We start from the raw sequence: 27,375 nt of genomic DNA on the forward strand, positions 1-27,375 counted from the left end.
ATTGTTTTTCTATGTTTTTAGCCTCCTCCTTAAACCAAGTCAGAAATTGAAGTCTCTGGCTGGGTTCCAGAACACCTTGTGCGAGGTCCCGCCAGTCCTGTGGTACTATCCTATTATATGTTGACCAAGTGTTTAACATTTGCTTTACATATGGGGAATGCATGCCATAAGATACTATTGCCTCCTTAAACCTTTTTAAATCCAACATTTCAATTGGAGCCCAAGTATTTTGTGTAGCCATTTGATCAGGCATCTGCTGTACTGTTATAGGATAAATTAAGGGTGACTGTGTGAAAACAGGCTTTCTTTCTGCAACCTTATGATCCCGACTTGAAACAACTTCACTGTTAATTTCTTCTGTCTGAATTTTTACAGGTTTAACAAGTTCTTCTAAAGCTGTTATCCTGGCACTTAAATTGACTATCTTTTTAAATATTAAAATGTGGATAATTATAGTGATAAGGTGCATAATTCCACCAATACTAATATTATATAGTTGTTCCATTGCCAGACTGCCTAAAATTTCGAACAAAAACCAATTTTCTTCTAATGTACACATAAAACCCATTTGTTTTTTAATGTGGAAAAAAATTCTCTTTTAGATAGTTTCCTTTAAAATATCTGATATATTATGACTTACCAAATCTGCGTAGAACAGTAGAAATCCGAGGGGATTTTCAAAGCAGCCACCTAGTGTCCCAGGTGTAAATCCAGAGAGAGAGAGAGAGAGAGAGAGAGAGAGAGAGAGAGAGAGAGAGAGAGGAAAGAGAAAACGCACAAGAAAGCGTAGCCGGCTAAAGCTTAAATGCAGCCACGTGTTCCCTCTTGTGCCGAGTCAAGGCTTGGGTCTGGCTTCCTTAAGCTCCGACCACGTGCGTTGGCTTTACAGGCAGGGCCCTGTTCGGCAGGGCAGGTCTGAGTTGTTTGTAGCACCGGCTTTAGGCAAGCTGCTCACAGACCTAGGCCCGGGCTAGAAGTTGCTACCCGGACTAGGAAGCCGGCAGCTCAGACTAGGAAGCTGGCAGCTCGGACTAGGACGCCGGCAGCTCGGACTAAGACGCCGACCGCTTCCTGCCGCTTCCTCCGCCGCCTGCCACCGCCTGCCGCCCTTGCGGGAAAGCGGACTTGCCGTCAAGCCAAGCGGTTTTTAATGGATTCTTGTCACGTTGGGCGCCAGATGTTGATGTAACCAACCGTCTTATTAAATAAGAAACACAGAAACAATGTAAAAGAGAAAGCCGAGAAGTCAGAGCTCAGAGCTAAAATCTCACCCTTCCTCCTGCTGTCCCAGCTTCGTGAAAAGAGACCTACTTCCTGTCGGTTCGTATTTTTAAAGTATGTTGTTCTGCCTTCTCATTGGTTGTAAACCCAAACACATGACTGCCTCGTCACTGTCTGAATGTACAGCCCCCTAGGTCTTAAAGGCATATGTCTCCAATGCTGGCTGTATCCCTGAACACACAGAGATCTTATGGGATTAAAGGCGTGTGCCACCACCGCCACACTCTTGCTATGGCTCTAATAGCTCTGACCCTGAACACACAGATATCTATGGGATTAAAGGCGTGTGCCACCACCGCCACACTCTTGCTATGGCTCTAATAGCTCTGACCCCCAGACAACTTTATTTATTAACATACAATCAAATTAATATTTCAGTACAAATCAAAATAATATTTCAATACAATTAGATTACCACCACAGCCCACCAGCTTAGTTTAGTTGTATCTGTAAGTCTTCCCATCATGGTCTTGATGCCCCTTGCTCATAGAATTACTCTTCCCTCTCTTCGACTGAACATGCTTGGCCATGGCTCTCTGCATCTGTTTCCATCAGTTACTTGATGAAGGCTCTATGATGACAGTTAGGGTATTCAGCAATCTGATCACCAGGGTAGGCTAGCTCAGGAAACCTTTCCACCACTGCTAGTATTCTAAGTTGGGTCATGCCTGAGGATTCCAGGGAACTTCCCTGACCAGGTTTCTCCCTATCCCCATGACGTCTTCCTCTATCAAGTTATCTCTTTCATTGCTCTCCCAAGCTGCCCATCCCATCCCCTGCTCAACTGTCCCATTTCCCTATGCCCCGATCCCATATCCCTACTTTCCATTGTCCCACCCTAACCCCCAGGTTTCTCAGGAGTTCTCATCTATTTCCCCTTCTGAGGGCGTTCCTCGTGTCCCTTTTAGCATCCGCCTTGTTACCTAGCATCTCTTGTATTTACTCACTCATTACCAGAAGTAAAGCAAAGTTAACCAAACTACAACCCACAGCTCCATAGAAGATAGACAAATATTTTAAATGTATGCTGATATGATTCCTTTTCATCAACCTCACTGGTTATGTTGAAGGATAATTTTGCATCCAACTGAAATTTCAGATGTGCTAACACCTGCTGAATGGATGTCACTCTGGATTCAAAGTTTCCTATTTCATCTTTCAAAATGGTCTTTGCTTCTCCTAGTAGTTCATGGTTTTTTTTCTTGAGAGTGGCTAATGAAAGCACTCTCATATATCACTAGGCATTTATCTGCCAACATTCTATCGTTACACATCTTCTAAGTCCTGGAGTTTCTTTTGTATTTCTAGTTCTAGTGCTCTTAGCTTGTGATTCTCTTCCTAGTCCGTGCAAATTTCTTTATGTTTTTTGATCTTGGAGTAAAATGCTGACATCCTATACAGCTGCTTCCTTCATAGTGATTCTCTTCTTTCCAAGTTGAGAGTTTCATGTGAGACATTTAGTACATAAAAGATTGTATTCCTGCCGTCCTCATCTGTCAACTCTTTCCTGAAATTGGAATGATAAAAATTGTAAACACACACACTAAAGTTTAAACACAAGTTTGGTCATGGGGAAGGATAAAATTCTTCTTTCCAAGGATATCGATGCCTTCTCTAAGCCCAATGACCTGGATTTGAAACTCAGAACACACATGGCAAAGGAGAGAAACAGATCCCACAAGCTATCCACTGACCTCCACACGTAAAACGAGACCTCACAAGTGGCCCTAAACAGAATACATGTGAAAATGTTAATTTAACAATACACAATCAAAGACAGATTATTTTATGTTGCTTTGGGTGTCCACTGTCTAGAAATGCAACAAATCTCTTACTCATATCTCTCCTGGTCTTTCTCTGCTTTAATTTCCTTCAAGGGAAGACGGTTCAGCAGCTGCCCAACCATCCTGTTCAGTAGGTCTAGTCACATATCCTAAGTCCATGCACTTTTACCCACATCAAGCAAAGATGCTACATAGGTAGGAAGCAGGACCAAGAGCTGTCAGTCTGCAAGCTCATGACTTTCTGTCCCCCTAGTAATACCGGAAAATGATGAAAACACACTTAGACGAGATGGCCGCACAATGACAGAAGAAAATTCATCGGAGGTAAGAGAGCCTTTTTCTCTCTAAAATAGAAAGGTTACTTTAGTGATCTTATGTTTCAGAGGATATCCCACTGAACAACAAAACTGAGCAGGCATCATGGGTATTAGAGAGTTAGCTTAGGAAGGGGATAAGAAGAATTGTACCAGCCTGTTCCAAACTGAATAGAGCATCAAAGCATCCAGTGTTAATTATCAGTCTTGTGAGCAGCTTTTTCTTCTGGAGAAAAAAGGTTCTCTTTAGATAAAACTTAAAGTTTTGGTTTAGAAGTTGTCAGGCACTTCAGATCCCCTCAATTTCCATGCAGTATGTTCCACAACAGTCATATCGAGCAAGCTTCTTATGTCTAGTGTGGGGTTGCAGGTGGTTAGACTTTTAACACATGAGCATTAGTATAAATAATTGAGGCTACATTGTGGCAGGGTTAATTTCATAGCAGTATCATAAAGATGCTCCAGCATGTTGCAGTGTGGCTTAGGGAACATGCAGCAGAGACCAAACAGATAGTGCCTCTTGATCTGGTGTGGGAACCAGCAAAAGTGGGAAGAGGTACAAGTGAGGAACCCCAGTTCTTTTGTGACACCATCATATGATATACTAAAACAGAGTCTTTTATTTGAAGACTCTTTCCCACTTTGATTGCCATTATATCATGTTGATATGTATTTCAAGGACCCTTGCAAACAGAAATCATCATGACCTAGGCCACATACTATTTTCTTTCCTTTACATTTCAGGTGCATTGCAGAAACCAAAGACGAGGTATGTATTATGGAATTTTTTCCTAAGACACGTTTTAGGAATGAACTGTGTTGTAAATACTTGGTATCCTTATATCTAACCAGGCACTGTGATCTATGCCACCTATTGGGAAGCATTTGGACCGTATTTTTTTAAAAAGTGGGTCTCTAAGTTAAAATAAATAGTGGAGGTATTTGTCCATGTGCACTGGATTCAGCTATGATGCCTGTAGTTAGTCTGGAATGGTGTACAACAGGCTACATCTAAATCTGTTTTTCCCCAAGATAGGTATCCCAATTGCTCAGTCCAATCTACAGGGACAAGCTGTTGAATTACCATATTAGGATACACGCTTGACCTTTATAAAGTATATATGTTCAAAGCCCATCATATGCAGTACATTTATTTGTTTGTGTGCTACTCTGTGAAAGAATAAACCAAGGCACAGAGATAAGTGATGAGGCTGTCCATGGAGATGAAGAGACCTTCTATAGCCCCAGCACTTGGTAATCCCTAACTTGGAACATCCCAGTATCTGCCTTCAATAGGTCAAAACTGCAGAGATCAGGACCCTGTAGTGACTACCACAGAGAGCCCAGGGCATTACTTCTCATCTACATACAGACATTCCGAAGAATGAAAGGTTAGAAAGCTCACAGGCTTCTAGTCAGATCACTGATTCTGAGAATGGGAAACAGATACTGCATGGGGAGATGGGGCAGGTGTCCAGTTACCACTTGGCTCTGGATCTATGCTGACACATTTTCCTAATAGGAAGACATTTTTTAAAGATATATTTATTTTTATTTTGGGTATGTGAGTATTCACCTGTATGATTGTATGTGCACCATTTGTATCTATGATACATATGCAGACTCAAATTAGCTGTATGGTTTCTAGCAACTGGAGTTATAGACTGTTTTGAGCTGTTTTTTCTGTGTTAGAAACCAACCAGACCTGTGTCCGCTGCAGGAACAGCAAGGGATGTTAACCTCTGGTCTCCTTTGCTCCTGGCAACAGGTTTTTAAATGTGACCTAGACTCTGGGCTCCAAGGGTCTTCTGCTCACTGGTAGTCAGTGTCCATACTGCCTGTGAGTGGGAGCACTAGGGGGACCACAGGCAGCAGGTAGGAGTGAGAAGAGCATCATTATTTGCAAAATGGTTTCTGTGTATTTGCTCAAGCATGTGCTATGAAGGCCTTTGGCAAAGAAGAGCTAGTTCTTGAGAGAGAATGTGGTTATTGCATACCTACCATTTCTAAGGCCTTGAGTTTGAGCTCCCAGTAAGCAAAAGATGTGCTGTGGTTGTATAGCTTTATAAACCGATGGGAGAATTTTATGTTCAAAGTCATCCATTTCTACAAAGTGGCATTGAGATCACTGTGGGCCAGAGACCGTTTCTCTGAAAAAGGGAAAAGAAAACAACAGAGGGGAGTAGGACTTCGTCCATTGCTGGTGTGTTTCTGTGTGGGAAAAGATTCTGGAGAAACAGAGCTTTCATGAAGAATGGATGAACAGCACCTTGCAAACTCACATGTAGCCTGTGTAGACTACCATTCTGTTAGCTGAACTCAGTTCAGACTGTCCACACAGTTTCAGGGGACATCTGTCACCTACAATGGCACCAGGCTGCTTTTCCAGCCTCTTCCTGTAGAGGGTTTATCCAGGTTTGGTGAGATTAAAAGAGTTTCCTTTTCTCCCATCCTCCACGTAAAAACTTGGTTTAGATTGACTTGGAGCCTGGAAGCATTGGTACCCTCCCAATTTTGTTCCGGAGGTTCAGACTCAGTCACTGAGAGGCCAGTGGCAGGTTGAGGATGATAGAGGAAGGTGCTGTTTACTGATCCAGGAATCCCACAGCTCACTTCGGATGAAGCTCACACTTGGAGTCAGGGACTGCCTGGCAGAGCATGTCTCCTGTCTGTTGTTTCTGTCAGGAGAGGTCGTCACTGGCACACAAATGCAGCTGTTACTGCTCCATTGTGTGAAATGTCACAAGTTTTCAAAGCTTCTTACCTTCCTACCTCCCATGGACAATGCCATACATTGTCCATGAGATGTACTATTATATAAGGGGCAGTCAAAGAATGAAGAATAGCGGTTCTCCAGTGTTCTAGAGTAAATGAAACAGTTTGTCTGAATTCAGTTACTCCTGTGTAGCTGAAGTCTTCTGGTATCTCACAGACATCACAGGGCACTTCTGAATGCCTGTGCTTTTTCCTACAGTATACATTACAAAGATCTGTTTTAGCCTAGTGAGTCCTGTGGGTAGTCCTTAAGAAATTCTTAGGGTCTTAGTGAACAGCGGTGAATGGAGCCATTGCAAGGGTGTCATGGGCTCTAAGAAGGATTAGAGTGATACCACTCTGCTCTGGCACCACACTCACAAAGTGTGTTCAGTCATGGGGCTCTTCCTTCTGTATTTCCACATAAATTAGATTTTACTTGTCATGTTCATGTAATGCTTAACTGGTTGTACACTATTCAGTGATCCTCCTGAAGCACAATCTCACTCTGATGACTGTACCCGGAAACAAGCAATCAGATCAAATGTACAAACACACAGTTGTTAGTTTCCTCTGTTTTTCTGCCATGAGGCTGACATGAAACTCTATTCTCGATGCATTCCCAGTTTCTCCTTTATTGAAGAGAATTCAGCAGAGACAAGCTATACCCCATACAGATGTGATGATACCAGAATTCTGTAAATTTTATTCTATAGAAACAACTGATAAGAAAAAAGGCATGTTGTGAATTCTGTAATTCTGTCCAGTTGTGTAATGTGGTGATAATCATTTTCTTTCATATGTAAATCTAGAGAGAAGTTTAAGACAATTTTTCCTATGTAGGTTAATAATAATATATCTAAGTTTTCAATGTAAACACAGCTAAAGAATTTAAAATGCATCTGATGTCACCTTCGGCTCTCATTCAATAGCATGAACCAGTGGAAACTGAGGCTCATTAGTATGAGTCAGGGTGGCTTCACCTGCTGTAGACAGGAATGGGTGGACCACCCTCTAATCCTTTCTCCCACATGTGGGTAATGCAGATGGAGTAGAGCTGATGTTCCTCAAGGCACATTGTTCCAATGTCACATGACTGAGGGTGAAATTCAACTCAGTGAATTTGGATCAGTGTACCTGGTTTGAATCAATGAGCAAGGGTCCACTAGTGGTCATGTTATGCATTGTCTTTGAGTTAGGAATGTGGTCAAGATTTCATTAAGGACAAGGAAAATAGAAGGTTCTTGTTCTATTCCAATTACAGGGACATGATGGAAAGTGAGCAGAGTGTGCTATTAAATGTGCTTTGCATATCCTCCTCTCCTTTGTACACATTTCCCCAGAACATTTATTCTTTTTTTTTTTTTAAGATTTATTTATTATGTATACAGCATGTGTCCCTGCAGGCCAGAAGAGGGCACCAGATCTCATTACAGATGGTTTCGAGCCACCATGTGGTTGCCGGGAATTGAACTCAGGACCTCTGGAAGAGCAGTCGGTGCTCTTAACCACTGAGCCATCTTTCCAGCTCCAATCTTATCTTTTTTTTTTTTTTTTTTTTTTTTTTTTTCTTTTGCTTTTTCGAGACAGGGTTTCTCTGTGTAGCTTTGCGCCTTTCCTGGAGCTCACTTGGTAGACCAGGCTGACCTCGAACTCACAGAGATCCGCCTGGCTCTGCCTCCCAAGTGCTGGGATTAAAGGCGTGCGCCACCACCGCCCGGCAGAACATTTATTCTTTAAGTCCGTGATACTACCAAACTTTCAGGGTTTGGGATTCAGTTACTAGCTCTGCATTTTACTTCTGCCTGTCTGAATAATTTATTCAGTTGTTGTTAAAAATTCCTGTGAAGATAACCTAAAAGGGAAGTGGTACTTTTTTGAATATAGTCTCAGCTTATAGACTGTAACACGGGGTAATTATATATACAGGCAGGAGTCTGTGGCAGAGTCCCATTATAACCTGTCAGTGACCAGAAGATTTAATGCTCATGCTCAGCTTACCTTTTTATATATCCTTGATCCCTTCCTAAGCCATGATGTCATGCAGAGTTCAGTAGTCTTTCCACCTCACCTAAACTAAACTGCTCTAATCTCACACTTGCTGCCCAGTACTGGGTATCATCCAATTGACTGTTGAGATTCACCATGACAGTGCCCATGAAGTGTTGTGTTCACTTTGTGTCCTTACCTGTGATAGATCCACTGTGTCTGGGGAGGAACAGTATTCTCTCTTGTACTCTAAGGAACCTGTAGGTGATAGTCTAGCAGAGTAAGCCCAATGATAAAGGAAGAACAGAGCCCTTCCATTTCTTCCTTCAGGACTTGTAGCAGTCCATGCATAGTCCTCTGTTCACTGTTAACTCCTGCTTCACGTGGCACCAACAGGGTAGAGTGCTGGGTAAAATGGCTGTTTAGTCTGACACAACTACCACATCTGCAATATACTGGCAAGGAAGGGCCTAGTGTTAATGTGTAGCTCATTCCCAGCCTATGTGCCTCATCCTGGACTGCCATGCAGGATGACTGAGGTGTAGAGGAGGTCAGAGACTTTTCCTTCATCCTTGAACCTCTGACCTTATGAGTGAGCAGGGATCTGATCTCTGACCCCTGCCTTGGCTCTTTTTCATGCATTCTTGATTCTGATTCCAAGATACAGATGGTGCCTTAGGAAGTTCCCATAAGCTAATACCCATGTTCCAAGAGCTAAAGGACATGAGCAATTGGGGATCCACCTTCTTGACACACATCTTGCCACAGGCTGTGATTGTCCATAATGTTCTGTGTATTCGTGGCTTTCTTTTGGGAATTTCAAGTTGCCCCACAGAGATCCAGGACCAGTCTCCACCCCCATAATCCTCCATCTCTCTCTTCTCTAGCCACTTTCTCCTACTTCTGGAATGCCATGTGGACTCTAGACTCTGTACCTAGTAATACATCAATGTGTGACAATTCCCTTATTCCGGGAATTTTTTCATGGTGTTTCATACTATAAAACATTTCTCTGAAGTGTCCCCAGAATGAGTCTCTATGTGTCGTGTCTTTTATATTCTATAATTTTCTCTTCCTCCTTCTCTAAACTTATCAGTCACAAGAAAAGAGTCCGGAACCCAAAACTTCTAGTGTACTACATTTACAGAATGACATTTGAATCTTACTAGGTCATCTGGCTCATCCCTTCACCTGATGGGCATAGGTAGAAGGCTGGTTGTGTGCAACTGAAGTTCTTGAACATGTAAAGACAGAGAAGTTAACCAGAGTCAGCTTGGAGCAGTCACATAAACAGAGTGACACAAGGCACAATAAGAAAAAAAAAAACTAAGTGATCCATGCAACTACATGAGCCGGGCAGTGGTGGTACACGCCTTTAATCTCAGCACTCGGGAGGCAGAGGCAGGTGGATCTCTGTGAGTTCGAGGCCAGCCTGGTCTACAGAGTGAGTTCCAGGAAAGGCGCAAAGCTACCCAGAGAAACCCTGACTCGAAAAAAAAAAAAAAACAACTAAGTGAAAACACATACATAGACACACCAAGACACACCCAGGGACACACACACATATACACACAGACACTATACACACAGACAGATATAGACACAGACACACACACACAGACACACACACACACACACACAGAAGAACATTGTCTGAAATCTTAGCAAGTGTGACAACAGTAAAGTCACTGACATGTTATGGTCATTTGGACCAAACACCTGAAGCTGTGACTCCAATTATTAGAATATCTGCTCCCTACAATGACCTTGTCTTGAATTTACCTGCATCTATATACTGATGGCAGCCTCGTGTTCACAGGCCCCCATTTTGCATGGAAAGGATCACCTCTGAGAAATGCCTAGCCTTTGTGCCTTCTCTAAGAGAAGTCTCATGTCTTTGGTCTTCACCTTGCCAAAAATGCACAACTTATAATCATTATTTAGGAGTTTTGGTAAGTTTAAAGGGCTTGCAGATATATATGTATATGTTTATATATATATACATATATATATCACAAAGCTGAAGTGTTATAAAGACCAGAAAACCATGTTCATAAACACATGTAGATTAGCCATTGTGCATTGTTCTTTCATAAAATATGCACCACATATGATGAATTATTGCAATTTATCTCATTATTCATACTTACCAAGATTGCATCATTTTTACCTTTGAGAGATAATGTAATGGGACATGAACATTCACTTTTAAATAGTTGTTTAAAGTTAAATACATGGTGTACATATGCTCAGAAGGTGATTAGACTGTGCACACATTGGTACCCTGTTTTGTTTTTAATTTTTTAAATTTTTATTTTATAATTTAATTTAATTTTACATATACCCATGGATTACCTTGTTCTCCCCCCCTCCTGCCCTCCCCCTGCCTTTCTCCCAGCCCCCCCCCCCATTCCCATCTCCTCCATGGCAAAGACTCCCCTGAGAATTGAGTTCAACTTGGTAGATTCAGTCCAGGCAGGTCCAGTCACCTCCTCCCAGGATGAGCCAAGTGTCCCTGTATAAGCCCCAGGTTCCAAACTGCCAGCATATGCACTGAGGGCAGGTCCCGGTCCCACTGCCTGGATGCCTCCCAAACAGATCAAGCTAATCAACTGTCTCACTTATCCAGAGGGCCTGATCCAGTTGGGGTCTCCTCAGGTATTGGTTCATAGTTCTTGTGTTTCCCTTCATTTGGCTATTTGTCCCTGTGCTTTTTCCAACCTTGGTCTCAACAATTCTCACCCATACAAACCCTCCTCTTTCTTGCCAATTGGACTCCTGGAGCTCCACCCGGGGCCTGGCCGAGGATCTCTGCATCTGGTTCCCTCAGTCATTGGATGAGGTTTCTAGCATGATAGTTAGGGTGTTTGGCCATTCTATCACCAGAGTAGGTCAGTTCCGGCTGTCTCTCGACCATTGGCAGTAGTCTATTGTGGGGGTATCTTTGTGGATTTCTGTGGGCCTCTCTAGCACTTTGCTTCTTCCTATTCTCATGTGGTCTTCATTTATCATGGTCTTTTATTCCTTGTTCTCTCTCTCTGTTCTTGATCTATCTGGGATCTCCTGTTCCCCTAAGCTCTCTTTCCCTCCACCCTTGCCCTTCATTACCCCCACTCACGTCCAGGTTGTTCATGTAGATCTCGTCCATTTCTCTGTCATTGAGTGATCCCTATGTCTTTCTTGGGGTCCTGTTTTCTAGGTAGCCTCCCTGGAATTGTGAGTAGCAGTCTAGTCATCTTTGTTTTACATCTAGTATCCTCCTATAAGTGAGTACATATCATGTTTTCTTTCTGAGTCTGGGTTACCTCACTCAGCATGATTTAATCTCCAGTGCACATATAAAAAAGTTCAGACAATTCTATGCACACCCGTAACCCCAGCATATTCAGGGCCAGAGAAGGATGATTCTGGGTCCTGATGACTATTAGTCTCAGTTTAGCTTCAATGAAAAACCTTGATTGAAGGAAGGAAGACAAAAGTGAAAGACCAGGATTGTTATAATTTACATTTTTAATTCTTTGAGAATTTAATGTGACTACTGTGTTTACATCATTCTATCCCACCTTCTCCTCAATCCATCTCATCCCATGTCCCCCCTTCAAATATATGAGTTCTTCTCTGATAACTACTATACTTACATAAACAGAGGAGTTCATTTAATGTTGCTCTTATATATACCTATGTGTGCTCTTGTATGTTTAGTGCAGTTAGTTCAGGATTAGATAACTTATGAGGAGACTTACCTCTGGAGAAAATTCATCTCTCTGCAACCTCTCTGTAGCTCCTGGTCTAGGGTGCCATATCAGTAGGGGCTGTCATGATGCAGGTCCTATTTGGGGAACTGTGTTGAGATTTCATGGGCTATATCATCCCTGCCATGTCTAGAAGACACTATCTAGCAGCATATGTCCTGTCCCTCTGGTTCTTATAGTCTTTCCAATCCTCTACCAAAATGTTCCCTGAGCCTTAGGTGTGGGGGTTATCTTATGCATCTACAATTTGGGATCCCACAATTTGTCTTCTGACCTCTACATGCAAACTGAAGCATACCAGTGGTCACTCCAAAGAGAATACCTGTGAAGATTTGTATTTAATCTTCAATCTGATAGATTATTTTATGTTGCTTTAGGTCCCCCACTGTCTGGAAATACAATTCTGTTACTCATATCTCTCCAGGCCTTTTTCTGTTTTAATTTCCCTTCAAGGGAAGACAGTTCAGCAGCTGCCCAACAATCCTGTTCAGTAGGTCTAGTCACATGTACTAAGTCTATGCACTTTTAGTCACATCAAGTAAGGATGCTGCATAAGTAGGAAGCAAGACCATGAGCTGACAGTCACTTTCTGTCCCCTTTAGTGCTACCTGAAGAGACAGAAATAAAGGTGGAGAAGGTAAGGGGGCCTTTCTTTTCTCTAAGATAGAAAGGTTATTCTAGTGATCTTATGTTTCAGTGCATATCCCATTGAACAATGAAACTGAGCAGGGCATCATGGGTATTAGAGAGTTAATTTAGGAAGAGGACAAAGTGGAATTGTACCATCTTGGTCCAGACTGAATCAAATCTTCCCGTGTCAAGTGTCACAGTCTGTATGAGGGGGGCTTTTCTTCTGGAGAAAAAAGGCTCCTCTTTAGATAAATGTGTGTAATATTGACTCAGAAGTTAACAGGCATATCATCTATTAAGATGTGTGTTTTTCCTTAAGGGGCCTCTCCTATTTGTTTTCCCATCCTGTCATCTAGATGGAATTTGTGTTGTTCCCCAAAAGTCTCAATATGGTGGGAAGCTTCATGCATCCAATATTTGAATATTTAGGGTATAATACATTTAAAACATGTGCACTCGTGCAAATAATTGGAGGCCCCCTCTTAGAAGGAATTAATCTCCCAGGGCAGGTTGTTAAGTTGGTCTGCCATGCTGGGATGTAGCTTAGGGAGCCCTCAGTGAAGGCCAAACAGAAGAGGTGCTCTGCTCTCACTTTGAGTCAGCATTAGTGTGTGATGTATTAGTTTTTGTCACAAAGTACGTAGCCCTGGTTTTCTGTGACATCATCACATAATGTATGAATACAGTCTTTTTTTTAATGTCTTTTTCCTATCCTGCTTTACACTATGCTGTGTCATAGGGTGAACTAAAGAGCTATGCAAAAAGACTCTGTATGACCTGAACCTCAAAGTGTTTTCTTTCCTTTCAATTACAGGTGGAGAAGAGGAAATTTAATTGTTGTATGTATTACAGAATCTCTCAAACACATTTTAGAATTGTTTAAATGCTGGCTGTCTTTTCTCTGGCACACCAATGTGATATAAGACTCCTATTGGGAGTGAAACTTGGGAATTTAAGCAGGGAAAAGGCAATGCCCTAAGTAACGAGTCTTACCAATGTGTCTACAGTCACTGCTTTCAGTTCTGATGCCTCTAGTTATTTTGGCATTTTGTGTACCAGGCAGGGTCTAAATAGATTTTTTTCCCAATACAGTTATCCCTATGACAGAGTCCACTTTCCAGTGACAAATTTGTCAATTCAAAAAGCAAGATACACATTTTACCTTTAAAAAAAAAGTGTTCAAAGCTCACCGTACAGATGTGTGATAGACTTGGTTTTGTTTTGGTTTTTTTTTTGTGCATTTCTCTGGAGAATGATAGCTCAAAGTGTATGGATAGGTCATCAGTCTTTCCAGTGGTAGAGCTCAGGAAGTACTTTTTATTTTGTCAAGGGCTCAGGGATACCTATGTGAGAGGCCCATCTTCCCAGCATCTGCCTGCAATAACCCAGCCCTAGGTAAACAGCAGACAATGATGAGCACCAAGTGGGCAGAAAGCCAGGCAGTACTCTTTAGCTGCCTGCAGACACTCATAAGTATGATAGATGGAAATTTGTAGATGTAACCAACCGTCTTATTAAATAAGAAACACAGAACCAATGTAAAAGAGAAAGCCAAGAGGTCAGAGCTCAGAGCTAAAACCTTACCCTTCCTCCTGTGGTGGTCCTACCTCTCTGAAAGAGACCTACTTCCTGTGTGTTTGTCTTGATATAGTCTTTCTGTTCTGCCTTCTCATTGGTTGTAAACCCAAACACGTGACTGCCTCGTCACTGCCTGTAAGTACAGCCCTCCAGGTCTTAAAGGCGTGTGTCTCCAATGCTGGCTGTATCCCTGAACATACAGAGACTTACCTAGCTCTGCCTACCAAGTGCTGGGATTAAAGGCATGTGCCACCACCGCCACGCTCTTTTTATGGCTCTAATAGCTCAGACCCCAGGCAACTTTATTTATTAACATACAATTAAATCACATTTCAGTACAAATAAAATACCACCATAGAAAGTCCATATGTTTGGTCAGATCAGAGCATTTGACTATAGGAGACACTGCACTGAAAAATAGGTCGGATGTGTGTGATAACTGGATTTATGGAAGAGATGGCTCATTCCAGTAAGAACTATTGTAAAAGCTTAACAGATTAGACAACATTAACATGAGCCCAAAGAGCCACACAATTTATAGGCAATGTCCACTAAGACCTCCAGTCATCCCTTCATTCTTGAGCTGCACTGGATCATTCTTTTGGCTATCTATACATCTTTAAAGGTGAGCTCGAGTTTGTGTTCCAGTATTACTTCTATCACTGGCAGTCAGTCTCCCTGCTGCCTGCTGTGTCTGAGCACTCAGTGGAATGATATAAGCAGCAGTGAGTTACACAGGCAGAGCATGGCTGGGTATCATCATTCTGAAGATGCTGGCTGTGTTAGAGTAACCTCACAGTCAGATTTGTCAAAGAGGGTCAATGGGCAGGAATGTAAAGACCAGTTCGGTTTAGTGTGCTTCTAGCATGTGCACAACCCTGGATTTGATCCCAATGACTGTATAATATGTGCCCATTGTGGCACACTTCTGTAAACCCAATTCTTCAGAGCTAGAGTGAGGAGAACCATAAATTGAAACTCATCCTTTTATACATAGGGATTTTCAGCCTGATCTTGCATTAGAGGTATTTCTAGAAGTTTAAAATAATGGTTAGGGGATGAGCTTGACTCAATTGCCCCGTAGAGTCTGTGGGTAGAAGAGTGTGTAGAAACTGGACTTTGATGAGTCGAGCAGAGCAGCTGTGGTGCACACTTGGTGCTAATACAGACCCTGCCCTTCTAGCTACATTTATCTGGGTTGTCCATACAGTGGCTGAGGATATTTGTCATCTAGAAAGCCATGTGCATACTTACCACCCAAATGCCAGACTGCTTTCCTTACCTGGTCATGTTGAAGACATCAAGGAAGGCTTGGCCAATTGAAGGGAAGTTTCATTTTTGTCAAACCATCGTGCAATAACATGATGTAGAATGATTTGGACTCTGAGTATTTCTAAGGAATATGCTCGAATCTATAATCTCTCAGTGGGGTTCCCTGGCAGTCACAATTAGTCAGTGGGAGGGATATGACAGGTTGAAGATGCAAGAGAAGAGTCACATATTTGTACTAAGCCAGTGCCCTCCAGTGACTCCAGTTTTGAGTCAGGGATTGGAAGGTAAAGAATATCTCTCTCTCTCAGGCTGCTCCTGTCAGGGGTTTGGTCACAGTGACAGGGGTGTAACTAATGTGGTCCTAACGGTGAAAAGTCGGGAGTGCACACAGTTGTTTACTTCTCAGTCATGTAAGGCTATTAATACCGTATGTTCTCTGTGAGCTACAAGGACCACAGGTGAATAAAGAATGAAAGTCAACAACAGCCACACTTCCCATGCTGGATGCAATGGATCACTCTAAATTCAGTCACTAGCTTCTAGCTGAATTCCTCTGATATTTAACAAACATCATTGGAGTATTTCTGCTGTACATGTGCCTTTCCTTATGATTTACCATTTGTAGTTCTCTTTTAGACTAGAAAGTATCATGAGAAGTCCTTCTGAAACTTCCAGTGTTTGGAGAAAAGCATGGAAGAAAGAGGAATCGTATGAACAACAGTGTATTCATGCGATTGTCAGAAGGAAGGGCTGCCATCTGGCACCAAACCCATACAACACATTCAGTCCTTCTCCTTTTGTATTGCACCAGCCACGTAAATGCAGACAGTACCTATATTGTCTGTATACTGCTTAATCACAAAATGTGATCTTCCACAAGCAACACTCTTGACACTGATGACTAGCTGGAACAGGAAATTAGACCATATTTACAAACACACAGCCATGATTAGTTTTCTGGTTTTCTGCCGTAAACTAACATAACTCTCCCTGTTGTGACTACATTTTCAGTTACTTCATTCTTTAGAAGATTTTGTAGGAAAAAAATTATCATCCCTCAAGTTACGGAGGAACCTCCAGCTACTCCAGTTGCTGTTCCAGGCAGTGGTAGCGCATCTGATGAAATAATACAAACCCAAGAGGAAGGTACTGTACATATTGAGGCTTTGCTTCCATTATATGTAGTAGTCAGTTATCCTCTGTGCCATAGGTAAAACTGAACAGATTTACCAGAACTTTCACTATCTGAAATATATCAGTGTATCTATCTCATCCCTAGAAATACAACCATAGAATTTTAAGAGGTATTTAAAAAATTAAATAAAAATAAAAGTCACTTTGGCTCTCGCTGAATACTATGAACTAGAGGAAAGCTGGGGCACATGTATAAGTTGATGTAGCTTCACCTGATATGGGCAGAAACAGGTGAGTAACCCTATCTGCTACTTAATCTGTGGGAGCCCGTTCTGGGGTTCCTCGTGGCTTTACCCAGCAGGTCCGAATAGAGGATGATCAGGACCACGGGCCTGAGTGCAGGTGTCTGAGATGGTCTGCACTTGGCTGTGCTGGGGGAGGAGGTCTTTTGCTCCACCCCTTGGCGTCTCTATAAAAACCCTGGGCAAGAGACAGTCGGGGCCCGTTGAAATAGGTTCCAGGCCCTCTCGAGGCTATCCTTTATTTTCTATCTGTTTATCTCCGCAAGATTCTCCGCTATAAATCCTTCTATCTAATATTTCCTGCTGATCGCACTCAAGAAAACTCTAGCAAGCTGTGGGGGTGGTGGGTAAACGCCCCACATTAATCCACATGTGGGTGACACAGATGGATTAGATCTGAAGAGTCCCCAAAGTACAAGTGAAATTTGAAATATGTAACAGCCTTCTTGGCCAGGTTCAATGGGAAAGGGTCCCAGTAGTGGCCATGTCACACCCTGTGCTTGGGAGTGCGAGAGAGCAGGAAAGAGATCTGTAAGTACGAGGAAAATGGGAGGTTCCTGTGCTTTTCCTCTTTCAGAAACAAATGATCCATTTTATAATTCCATAAAATATATACAACCTATCAAAGAATCACAACCATGTCCTCTGAAAAAGACAGATGACCTTTACCTCAGCCAACTTTCCAGGCTGTCAAATGTTTACATGGCAAGCCATGGCATCTGGCATAATTCCCTGTTTGGAGCAATCCCAATTATACATTTTTGTTTGACTATTTGTGTGTCTATTTAATCTTATGATCTTCCATTTAGCCTTTTCAAACATCCTCCGTGCTGTCCCTCCTTTGTTCTGTTCTGCCATCCCTTTCCCCACTCAGACCTCCCTCCCTTTACTCCCCCTTTTCCCTTCATGTCACCTGTGCTCCCCCATGACCCCCTTACTATCTTCCTTCCTCCTTACCAATTAATGTTCCCTTTCTAGTCTCCTGAACTCTATAGGTTCTCCAAGTTAGTATCTAAATCTTAAATTTCACACTACAATCAGATGAATATTATGATAATGTCCTTTTAAAGCTACCAACTAGAAACTTTGAGTTTTAGTAGCACATTACTACATATTTCATGTTTTCAAAAATACCTTATGGTTTTTGTTGTTAATCAGACATTGCTATAAAATGGTTTTACTACCTTGAAGTTGATTATTGCTCCTGTGTGTTTTAAATCTTCAGTTTCTTTAGTGACTTTGTGAATGAATTGTTTACAATGATTATTCTCTTCCTCGTGTGTTTCTGGGGGTTTTCTGTAATAGTGAATTAGTGATTGGAGTGAGTTTTAACTGCATACAACCAGCAAGTATCCTGTCTATGTCATGGGATTCTACTGGTCTGTGGGGGAGAGCTTCAATACACTGGAGGGTACAGAATTCTTAGTTTAACCTTCCTATGTGAACAGAACTTCAGTGTCAATGGGAAAAGAAATAAAGCCTCATGTCTTGATTCTTCAGAACCATGTGTGTGTGTGTGTGTGTGTGTGTGTGTGTGTGTGTGTACATTGTCCTCCATTTGTGTGAATCTTAGATTAACCAAAAGAATGTAGGAAGTGTGTAAATTATCTCCATGATACTCGTTTTATTGTGATTTCATTTTATGGAATGTTTGCCCCAGAATATACCTATTACCACAGGAAACCACTGGAAAAATATGGTCTGCCAATGCTTTTAGCAGATGACTTGGGAAAGTGCTTTCTACTCCAAAGAGAAAAATTACATTGCTCTATTAGCCTACTCTAAAAATAGTATCTATTCCAGAGAAAAGCTGTGCTGCTCCAACACAACAGCATTTAAGGTTTTCCTTTCCCTGGGATGTGACTGCCCCTTTATGGTTCATGCACTGAACTAGGGAGTGGAGCATGGTGCCACTAGAGGTTAAAATGCTAATTCAGTGGTTCATTGAATTAGCTTCTGGATTGCTGTGAGCCTTGTTTTGTTTCCAGCATTCTGAGGTACCCAGATGTGCTGCAGAGGGGACACGTTATCATGGTCTTTATTTTCTCGTGTTCACCAATACCACTCCATAAACCATATTCCTTTTGGTACCCTGGAAAGTGTGTACTAGATGGCAACTTAGCATAAATTAAAACTCACATTGTTTCTTAGTTTTAGAAGACCATCCGTCTGGTCTTCAAGTGATTGATAGGAGTAATGGGAAGCTTGTACCCTTGGAAGACTTTTATTGTCTTCTGTTCCCATCAGCACACTGCAAGTGTTCCATTTTCCATTTTTTCCCTGCTTCTCGTTGACTCAGTGCTTTCAATGAGGATGCTCCAGCAGCCCCTCGGTCTAGCCTCGAGAGCATAGCCATACATATAAGCCTGTTGTGTAAGCTAAGCACTGTTCTCTAAGGAAGCCATGGCCCACAGCACCAGTGATGAACAGTCACTCTCTCTTCCTAGATACTAAAGATGCCCCTGATATTAAACAGTTATTTTCTAAAGAGGAAGAAATCGACCATTCTACTGAGGTAAGGTGGACTTTCTATGACTGAAATAGAAATGTTGCTGTCTGACTTTCCTATTTTATTTGAGTTTGCCTATTAAAATATGACAGTATGTATATATACTATGCTGTGTTTTCTGGAATAGTAGAATAGTTCCTTGCCGATGGACACCTTATGAGAAAGAGCATTTGTGAATGGCACAGTCAGGGTACAGAATAGATGCTATCACCTGTCCCTCTGGAAAACAATGCTTCTTCTTTAGATTATTTTGTGGTTGGTGACTGAAGGAGGGTTAGAGATACATCATTCTGAAAAATATCATAGGTTTGTCACAGATATATCTTTGCTTTGCCAGCCATTAATGTTGGCAGTGAAATAAAGGCTACACAACTGTCTCACCATGCAGAGGACCTAGTCCAGTCCCATGTAGGCACCACAGCCATTGATCCAACTTTCATGAATTCCCTCTTGTTTGTTTGGTTGTCCCTGCGTGTTTCCACATCATGATCCTGATGCACTTGCTCATAGAATCCTCTTCTCTCTCTTTGAATGGACTCCTGGAGCTCGGTCTAGTGATTGGCTGTGGATCTCTGCATCTGCTTCCATTAGTTGGAGAAAAGTTCTGTGATGACAGGGTATTCACCGGTCTGATCTCTGGGGCAAGCCAGTTCAGTTCAGGCACCCTCTCTACTATTGCTAGTAGTCCAGGCTGGGGTCATCCTTGGGGATGCCTGGGAACTTCCCTAGCACCTGGTTTTTCTCTATCCCCACGATGTCTCTCTCTATCATGGTATCTCTTTCATTGCTTTCCCCCTCCCTGTTCCAGTTCAACCATCCCATTCCCTTATGTTCTCATCCCCTATCCCCTAACCTCCATTGCCCACTCCTCATACCCCGTTTACTCATGGAGATCTCATTTGTTTCCCCTTCCCAGGGCAGTTCATGTGTCCCTCTTTGGGTCTTCCCTGTTAGTTAGCTTCTCTGGGGTTGTGGGTTGTTGCCTGATTACTCTTTGCTTTATATCTAGTATCCACTTATGAGTGTGTACATAACAAGTTACCATCTCTGGTGCATGAGCAGGCTTTGTGGAGCCCACTACCTATGATGGGATACCTCGTGCAGCCTTGAGGCAGGGGGGAAGGACTTGGACTTGCCTCTACTGAATGTGCCTCCACATGGGAGGACTTGCCTTCTTGTGGGAGGAAGTGAGGGGTGGATTGGGAGGGGAGGCTGGGGGCATGGAAGGAGGGAAGAAGAGGATCTTTGATTGGTGTGTAAAATGAATGAAAAAAATCTTAATTAAAAAAAAGAGAAAGACATGTGCCTGTATGCCCCATGACGTTACCCTCAAAATGTCTTTGTTTCTATAATTTCAGGGAGCCTGGGAAGAAGACCAAAGCGGTAAGTATTGTTTAACTCCTTGGTGAGGAAGAATGTAAATGTTAAGATAGGTAGGGTGTCCCTTACTGTCTTCTCTTTGAAAGGCCACCCAACTTGCTGTTTCTGGAGAGAGCAAAACAGTCAACACGACTTTTTAAGGGTGTTCTAGATGCCCTTGACAGCCAGGTTTCTGCATAGATTTCCATGAGGCTGTGTGCATAAAGAATATTAGGGTTTCAGGTGCTTCAATGTCTTGTTTCCCTGCATGGGTAATGGTCTATGGAGGACATAGTTTATGCTCCCATTCATACTTTAAATGAACTTTATACTTTATTAGTTCATCTAGTCTTCATGACATTTGTGCTTGGGGATTGTTATAACCCCTGCTTCAGAACAAAAATGAAGAATCTCTGATCAAAGTCAAAAGCAGAAAGTTAAAACATGAATCCATCTGGGCAATCCATTGCTCTTGCTTCCGTGGTTGAGCCTTAAATTCATTTAAGAAAATTTTGAGAGCATTGTCAGCAGGGCTGAGGGTTTACCATGTGGTTCAGAGATGCTGCCTGTCCATGACAAATTGCCTCCATGTCATGTTAACTGCATATTAAACTAGACCACATCCACAGATGCTTGAAGTCACTTGTGTGAAAAATCCAAAGACTCCATGCTGTGTCCGGTCATTTCACACAGACCTTTGGAGTTTAAAGCAATCATGTAGGACAAGGCGACTTACTTCTGTAGATTTTGGACTCATGTCTTAGAAGCTGTCCCAAAACAAAACAAACACACACACACAAAAAAAAAACAACTGAAATATTATAGTACACTTTCTAATAGCACTATGAGCAATAAGATTTTCCAACCCAGCTTGTCAGTAACCAAAGCAGATCAGTTGAGCAGCCTGTGCAGTTCTGAGAAACACCTGTTGGTGACACATAGCAAGTGTTAACAATCACACATACTGTGCTTTGAAACTTTTTGTTTTTTGAAATTAAATTATATCATTTTCCTCTTTCCTCCCTCTGACCATCCCCATGCGTCACCCCCTTTCTTCCTCGAATTTATGACCTCTGGCCTCCTTCCCTCCAACTGTAGATTGTAGTTACATGTGTGTGTGTGTGTGTGTGTGTGTGTGTGTGTGTGTGTGTGAGAGAGAGAGAGAGAGAGAGAGAGTGCATTTGTGAGTGTGTGTGAGTGTGTGTGTGTGTGTGTGTGTGTGATATATTCCTAAATATATAGATATAATCCACTCTTTCCATACAATGTTATCTGTATTATGAGATTTCAGAGCTGACCAGTTGTTGTTGGAAAACCAACTGGGCTGTTCCCAGGGGAAGAGGATTTTTTTCTCCCACTCTCCACAGTTTTGGTTGCAGCACTAATGTTCTAGATGGAAGGTTCAGGCCAGGCCCCCCACAGTCACCTGATCTCTGCATTTTTATTTGTTGTAGTTTTCTGTTATGATTTCATTCTGTTGCAAAGAGAAATTGTTCTGTTGGATGGTAAAAGCTACACTGACCTGCAAGTATAGGATAAATATTTAGAATACAGTTAGAAATTATGCAGCTTTAGTGTTATTATTTTTATTTTGAGACAGGGACACATTTATCACAGGCTGCCTCTATCTTGCTCTATGGTTGAAGCTGAGGCCTGGTCCTCCTTCCACTACCTCCTGAATGCTGGGATTATAAGGGTTGGGGATTTAGCTCAGTGGTAGAGCACTTGCCTAGCAAGTACAAGGCCCCAGGTTCGGTCCTCAGCTCCAAAAAAAAAAAAAAAAAAAAAAAGCAATAAGTATATGCCACAAAGTGTGAACCAGCTAGATTTATTTTATATTGTTTAAAGTGGCTTTAATTGAGGAACAAGGAACCTAGGTCTCATATTGATCTGTTTTATTTTTTCTTTTCTGGAACATCCTTCTACACTGGAGGATGGCCCAGCAGCAGCCCAAGCTATCTCCATACACACGTGTGCACATTGAAAATATTCCCTGAGTGTTTTATAATCATTAGTTGCCAACATCCTCACAGTTACTCTGTTTTCTCCTAGATTTATCTGGTGCTATTAGTGTACCAGAATCCAGACAAATGGTAAGCATACCTTTGTGTGTCTTCTGTAGAAATACAGCTCTATTTGGGTTCCATTCGTGTTACTTTTTGAAAGACAGTTTCCTTTGTGGAGTTCAGGGTCTCCAGCTCTCTGGTATCGTTGACATCACCATATTCATTAAAATTGAAACATAGAAGGATTTCCCTCAGAAACTCCTTTCCCTGTTCTAGTAAGGATTTGCTTGCAATGTTAGTGGACTTGGGAGGTACAGTGCCAGGAAGGAAGGCTCTTTCCGTCTCTACTGGTGTCATATGCAGCACCAGTAGAGCTCTATTTCCACCGGTCTCTAAGTCATCCAGAGAAAACCAGACCATTGTGAAGGATACAGTATAGCCCAATCTTAACAATGCTTTCTTTTTCATAGTTGCAGATCACATCTGTTGTGTTTGGAAATCGTAAGTATCTGAAATCTCTCTCTTGTTCAGGAAATACCTTAGTGTTTCATTCCTAAGAAGCCTGAATCAGGATTCCTGTTGGAAAGGAGAGTTGAAAGTTAAATGATTAAATGGTTCTGCCATAGAGGCTCTGTGGAAAATCCCAAGAAGAACCTGGGTCAACTTTGTGTGAGCTGGTGTGGCTTTACCTGGTACACTATGTCCTGATGTTCTTGCAGATATAGCCCAAGTGGGGGACACAGATGTTGAAGAGCATCAGAATATCAGTAGTAAAGAAAGCTTTCCTAGTAAGTAACAGCATGCCCTGTTGGAGTTGATAGGAGAGGATCCAGGAAACAGTAAGGTTGTACCTTCTGCTTGGCAGGCTAAGGCAGTATGAAAGGTATCAGTGAGATGTAAATTTGCCTGGAGATTTAAATACTACTCCATCCAGGCATAATGGTAAAGAGAGGTAGAAGCAAACATACCAAACCCCACTGTCAATGGGAGTTGGTATGATTAAGAGCATTATCTGTTCTACCAGAGGACCAGATTTGAGCTCCAGCACCCATAGAGCTGCTCACAACTATCTGTAACTCAGTTCCAGGGTATCTCATGCCCTCTTCTGATCTTGCCTGGCATTGTATGCATGTGATATACAAGCATTCATATGCAGGCAATGCAGATGAAACAAACTTAGAAATAAAAGTATGGTCTTCACCGGAACACCCATCCTTCCTGCCTCTGTCCCCGACAACGCTCCTAGCCATCAGTTGTAATCAGTAGCGTTCCTCGGAAATTGTGTGTATTCTGATGTAGTCTGGAAATATGTGTATATCTGGTGCTCACTTTTGATTGGTGAGTTGTGATAGAAGAAACTGTCAGTGGCTCACAACTGTCGGTAGTCAATGACATGAACCTGAGTACAAAGGTCTTGTAGTGTGGGCCCAGTAATGCAGAAGTGAATCCTCTTCTGGCTGGTCCTGCAGGACTTATAACAGTACCTCCATGTTTCCATTCAGTCTTCTTTTTCCTTAAAATCTTGAAGTGCCTACTTCTATTTATTCATTTGTTTGTTTATTTATTTATTTATTATATATACAGTGTTTTACCTGCATGTATGCCTGTGTGCTAGAAGAGGGCACCAGATCTCATTATAGATGATTGCGAGCCACCATGTGGTTATTTGGAATTGAACTCAGGACCTCTAGAAGAGCAGCCAGTGCTCTTAACCTCTGAGCCACCTCTCCAGCCCCCATTCAGTCTTTATATAAAAGACAATCTTATGGGTGGGTGGCAGAGTGAGTATACTGGCCTCACTGAAGCACCTTCCATAACCTAAGATGTCAAGGAACCAGTGGGAAGCTGAGGCTGATCTGGTGTGAGCTGATGTGGCTGTATCTTCTGTAGGCAGAATGAGCCACTCTGTTGCTTTCTTCCAGGTGATGCTCCTGAACTGCAACTCAGGGAGTTGGGAAAGGAGTCAAGTCCTATAGCTCCAGGTAGGTAACAACATTGCATTCTGGGTCTACTCTGTCATGTGGACATGGTGTCAGTGGGGACAGGGACAGAAGGAAGCCTGTGTGTGAGCTCATTTCCAGCCTGTGCTCCTCACACTAGACTGACCTGTAGGGCAAATGAGTCAAAGGACACATTGACACCTATCTTGGAGCTTCTGACCTAGTACTTGAGCATGGATCTGGGACTCTGTGGTCCAGATAAGGCCTCCTTTCCAGATATTACTAGTTCATCATGGATGTACAAAATCCCAGGAATTAAAGTGCATGGCCACTTGTATTTTATCTCTTGAGTCCTCTCTGACTTATCCTCTGTGTGTCTGAACCTCAGTTTCCTGCCATCTCATCAGATCACCTTGCCATATCTTCCAGTGTGTTCTGTCCTCTAAGCTGTCTGAAACTGATACGGCTTCATGCTTAGTATAGTTCTCACCTGTCTCCACGGGTCTAGAGTATGAATCAAAGGAGATTATATTCCCCAAAGGTCTTTTATGGAACCCCTGCAGTAAGGTGAGGGTCTTTCTTCATTGCAAAGTATGTCTGCCTGCCCTGTACCCTTCTACTTCTGATGGATTGATTCTGCTTGTGTAAACTCAGGGACGACTCTTTCTAATCAATGTGTCCACAGCGATGAAGGAGCCCACTTCACCGGCCACATCATTTGACCACTCTTCTGTCCCTTACCTAGAGCCTTCTCCACCCTCCTCCCTATTTCCTGAGTGGAATGGCGGCTCTGCACGTTATGCCCAGTAATCCATGAAAGTGTGTCCCTGCTGCCTTGTTCTTGATTCTGCATACCGAGTTGACTGGCCCACCTGATCGGACCTAACCTAATCCATCCTGGATCCCTGGATTCATTCCTGTTTTATGCATAAGTGTACCCAGTTGTCTTCCCCTTCCCTTGAAATGTGGCCTCACCTGAGTCCTTTACAGAGTTTATGGGAGAGCCAAAATCCCAATAGGAAGTGTATACAATGGGACATTGCTTAGGGACATGCCCAGCTAGACACAATTGAGTCTTACCAGGTAATCTGGTCACACCATTACTTGTGGAAAAGAGGTGAAGTGCTGTTCTTGCCTAGCTGGGGAAAGCAGGGAGCTGAACAGAGTGGGAACAGGGATGCTAAGCACAACACAGTTAGCAAGCAAAGCTTTGTTTCTGATGTGAAAGGAGACCCAAGGGGAACATCCAAAAGTTACAAACAACAGAACAGCAGCCAATAGAAAATTGTCCCCAACAATGTTGGTAGCATGGATGGTGGCACATGTGGGAGCAGTCACTCACCTAGGATGGCCAACCTGGTCCCTGCAAGAAATACCCAGCAGTGTCCCAGAGCTTTGTTGTGGGGTATTGTGTTCCCCAAAATATTGTGTACCCTAATAAACTTATCTGGGGTCAGAGAACAGAAAAGCCACTAGATACTTAGGATAGGCAGTGGTAGCACACGCCTTTAATCCTAGCATTCCAGAGGCAGAAATCCATGTGTTCAAGAATACAGCCAGGCATAGTGACTCACGCCTTTAATCCCAGAAAGCAAGCCTCTAATCCCAGGGAGTGATGGTAGAAAGCAGAAAGGTATATAAGGCGTGAGGACCAGAAACTAGCAGTGTTTGGCTGGTTAAGCATTTGGCAGGGTAAGCTTTTAGGTTTTGAACAGCACAGTTCAGCTAAGAGTCATTGGGATATGAGGACACAGAGGCTTCCAGTCTGAGGAAACAAGATCAGCTGAGAAGTTGGCCAGGTGAGGTTAGCTGTGGCCTGTTATGTATCTCTGATCTTCCAGCTTCACCCCAATACCTGGCTCACAGGTTTGATTTTATTAATAAGACCAGTTAAGATTCATGCTACACTTTGTGCCATGACTCCTTCCCTATTTTGAACTTATTCCTACTCTATCCCTAGAGATAAATGTACTATACCAAGCCCCACCTAAATCTTCAAATGAAGATACGAATGAGGAGGAGGAGGAGGAGGAAGAGGTGGTGGTGGAGGAGCCGGTGGAGGAGTTCCCAGTGGAGGAGGAGGCGGCAACAGATGAAGAGGCGGAAACAGAGGAGGAGGAGGAGGCGGCGGCGCCTAAGGCGGAAGCAGGGGAGGCAGAGGAAGAAGAGGAGGAGGAGGTGGTAGAGTTGGAGGCAGCAGGGGAAGAGGCAGAGGAGGAGAAAGAAGAGGAGGAGGAGGGGGAGGAGGGGGGGATGAAAAGCTAGTACCAATAAAAATATAATGCCTATAATCGTATATAAATGTGTTTTTTGTTTTTATTTCTATGTCTCTGAGCATGCCCACTGGAGTCACCCCTCCAGGGTGTTGTGATAGACAGTTGTAACCCATCCTGTGGAGCTACTTAGTTCTCCGTAAGAGTAGCAAGCACACTTGGCTGCTGAGCCATCTTTCTAGTACCCAGATCTCTTATCTTGAAGGCACATTTGATATTTTGATAGTATCTATCCACAGATACAGATGGGCTTAAAAGCACTCCCCCAGAATACTTCTAACACCTAAGACAGGAGGTGTGGATGTCTCCAAGAGGAGTATATCATCCCTGAACATCCCCTTGTAGTATACTCGGGTCCTGGAGGCCAACATAGGCAAAGTTCCTCCAGAGACACCTCAGAACCTCACTGGGTAGCTGGGGAGCCTAAGATAGCAAATTTCAATGGTGCTCCTTCAGAGGCTAGGCTTGTTCCCTGGGGTGCCCTCCAGATCTCCAGTC

At 42.7% G+C, this 27,375-nt stretch overlaps 1 protein-coding gene and 1 long non-coding RNA gene across 4 annotated transcripts in view; one reads left to right on the top strand and one right to left on the bottom strand.

Annotated features, from left to right (window-relative positions):
- The first annotated feature begins 4,121 nt into the window (after positions 1-4,121).
- On the top strand, positions 4,122-26,676 carry LOC143268075 (uncharacterized). Of its 3 annotated transcripts, none has more exons than XR_013043661.1 (8): positions 4,122-4,148; positions 12,477-12,511; positions 13,319-13,343; positions 16,366-16,500; positions 19,238-19,305; positions 20,658-22,751; positions 23,135-23,165; positions 24,587-26,676. It is a non-coding gene; the product is annotated as an uncharacterized LOC143268075 (long non-coding RNA). The 3 variants fall into 3 exon arrangements; XR_013043662.1 differs by lacking the exon at positions 4,122-4,148 and having other exon boundaries at positions 10,873-12,511; positions 24,587-24,646; positions 26,565-26,669; XR_013043660.1 differs by lacking the exon at positions 4,122-4,148 and having other exon boundaries at positions 10,873-12,511; positions 24,587-26,675.
- LOC143268074 (5-formyltetrahydrofolate cyclo-ligase-like) overlaps positions 22,900-27,375 on the bottom strand; it is a 59,264-nt gene continuing 54,788 nt past the window's right edge. The window contains exon 4 of the transcript XR_013043658.1: positions 22,900-23,240. The gene's annotated coding sequence lies outside the window, so the exon portion shown is untranslated. The remainder of the gene's footprint in view (positions 23,241-27,375) is intronic.

Source organism: Peromyscus maniculatus, chromosome 12 (genome assembly GCF_049852395.1).
Source record: "Peromyscus maniculatus bairdii isolate BWxNUB_F1_BW_parent chromosome 12, HU_Pman_BW_mat_3.1, whole genome shotgun sequence".
In the NCBI taxonomy this organism is placed as follows: Eukaryota; Metazoa; Chordata; class Mammalia; order Rodentia; family Cricetidae; genus Peromyscus; species Peromyscus maniculatus.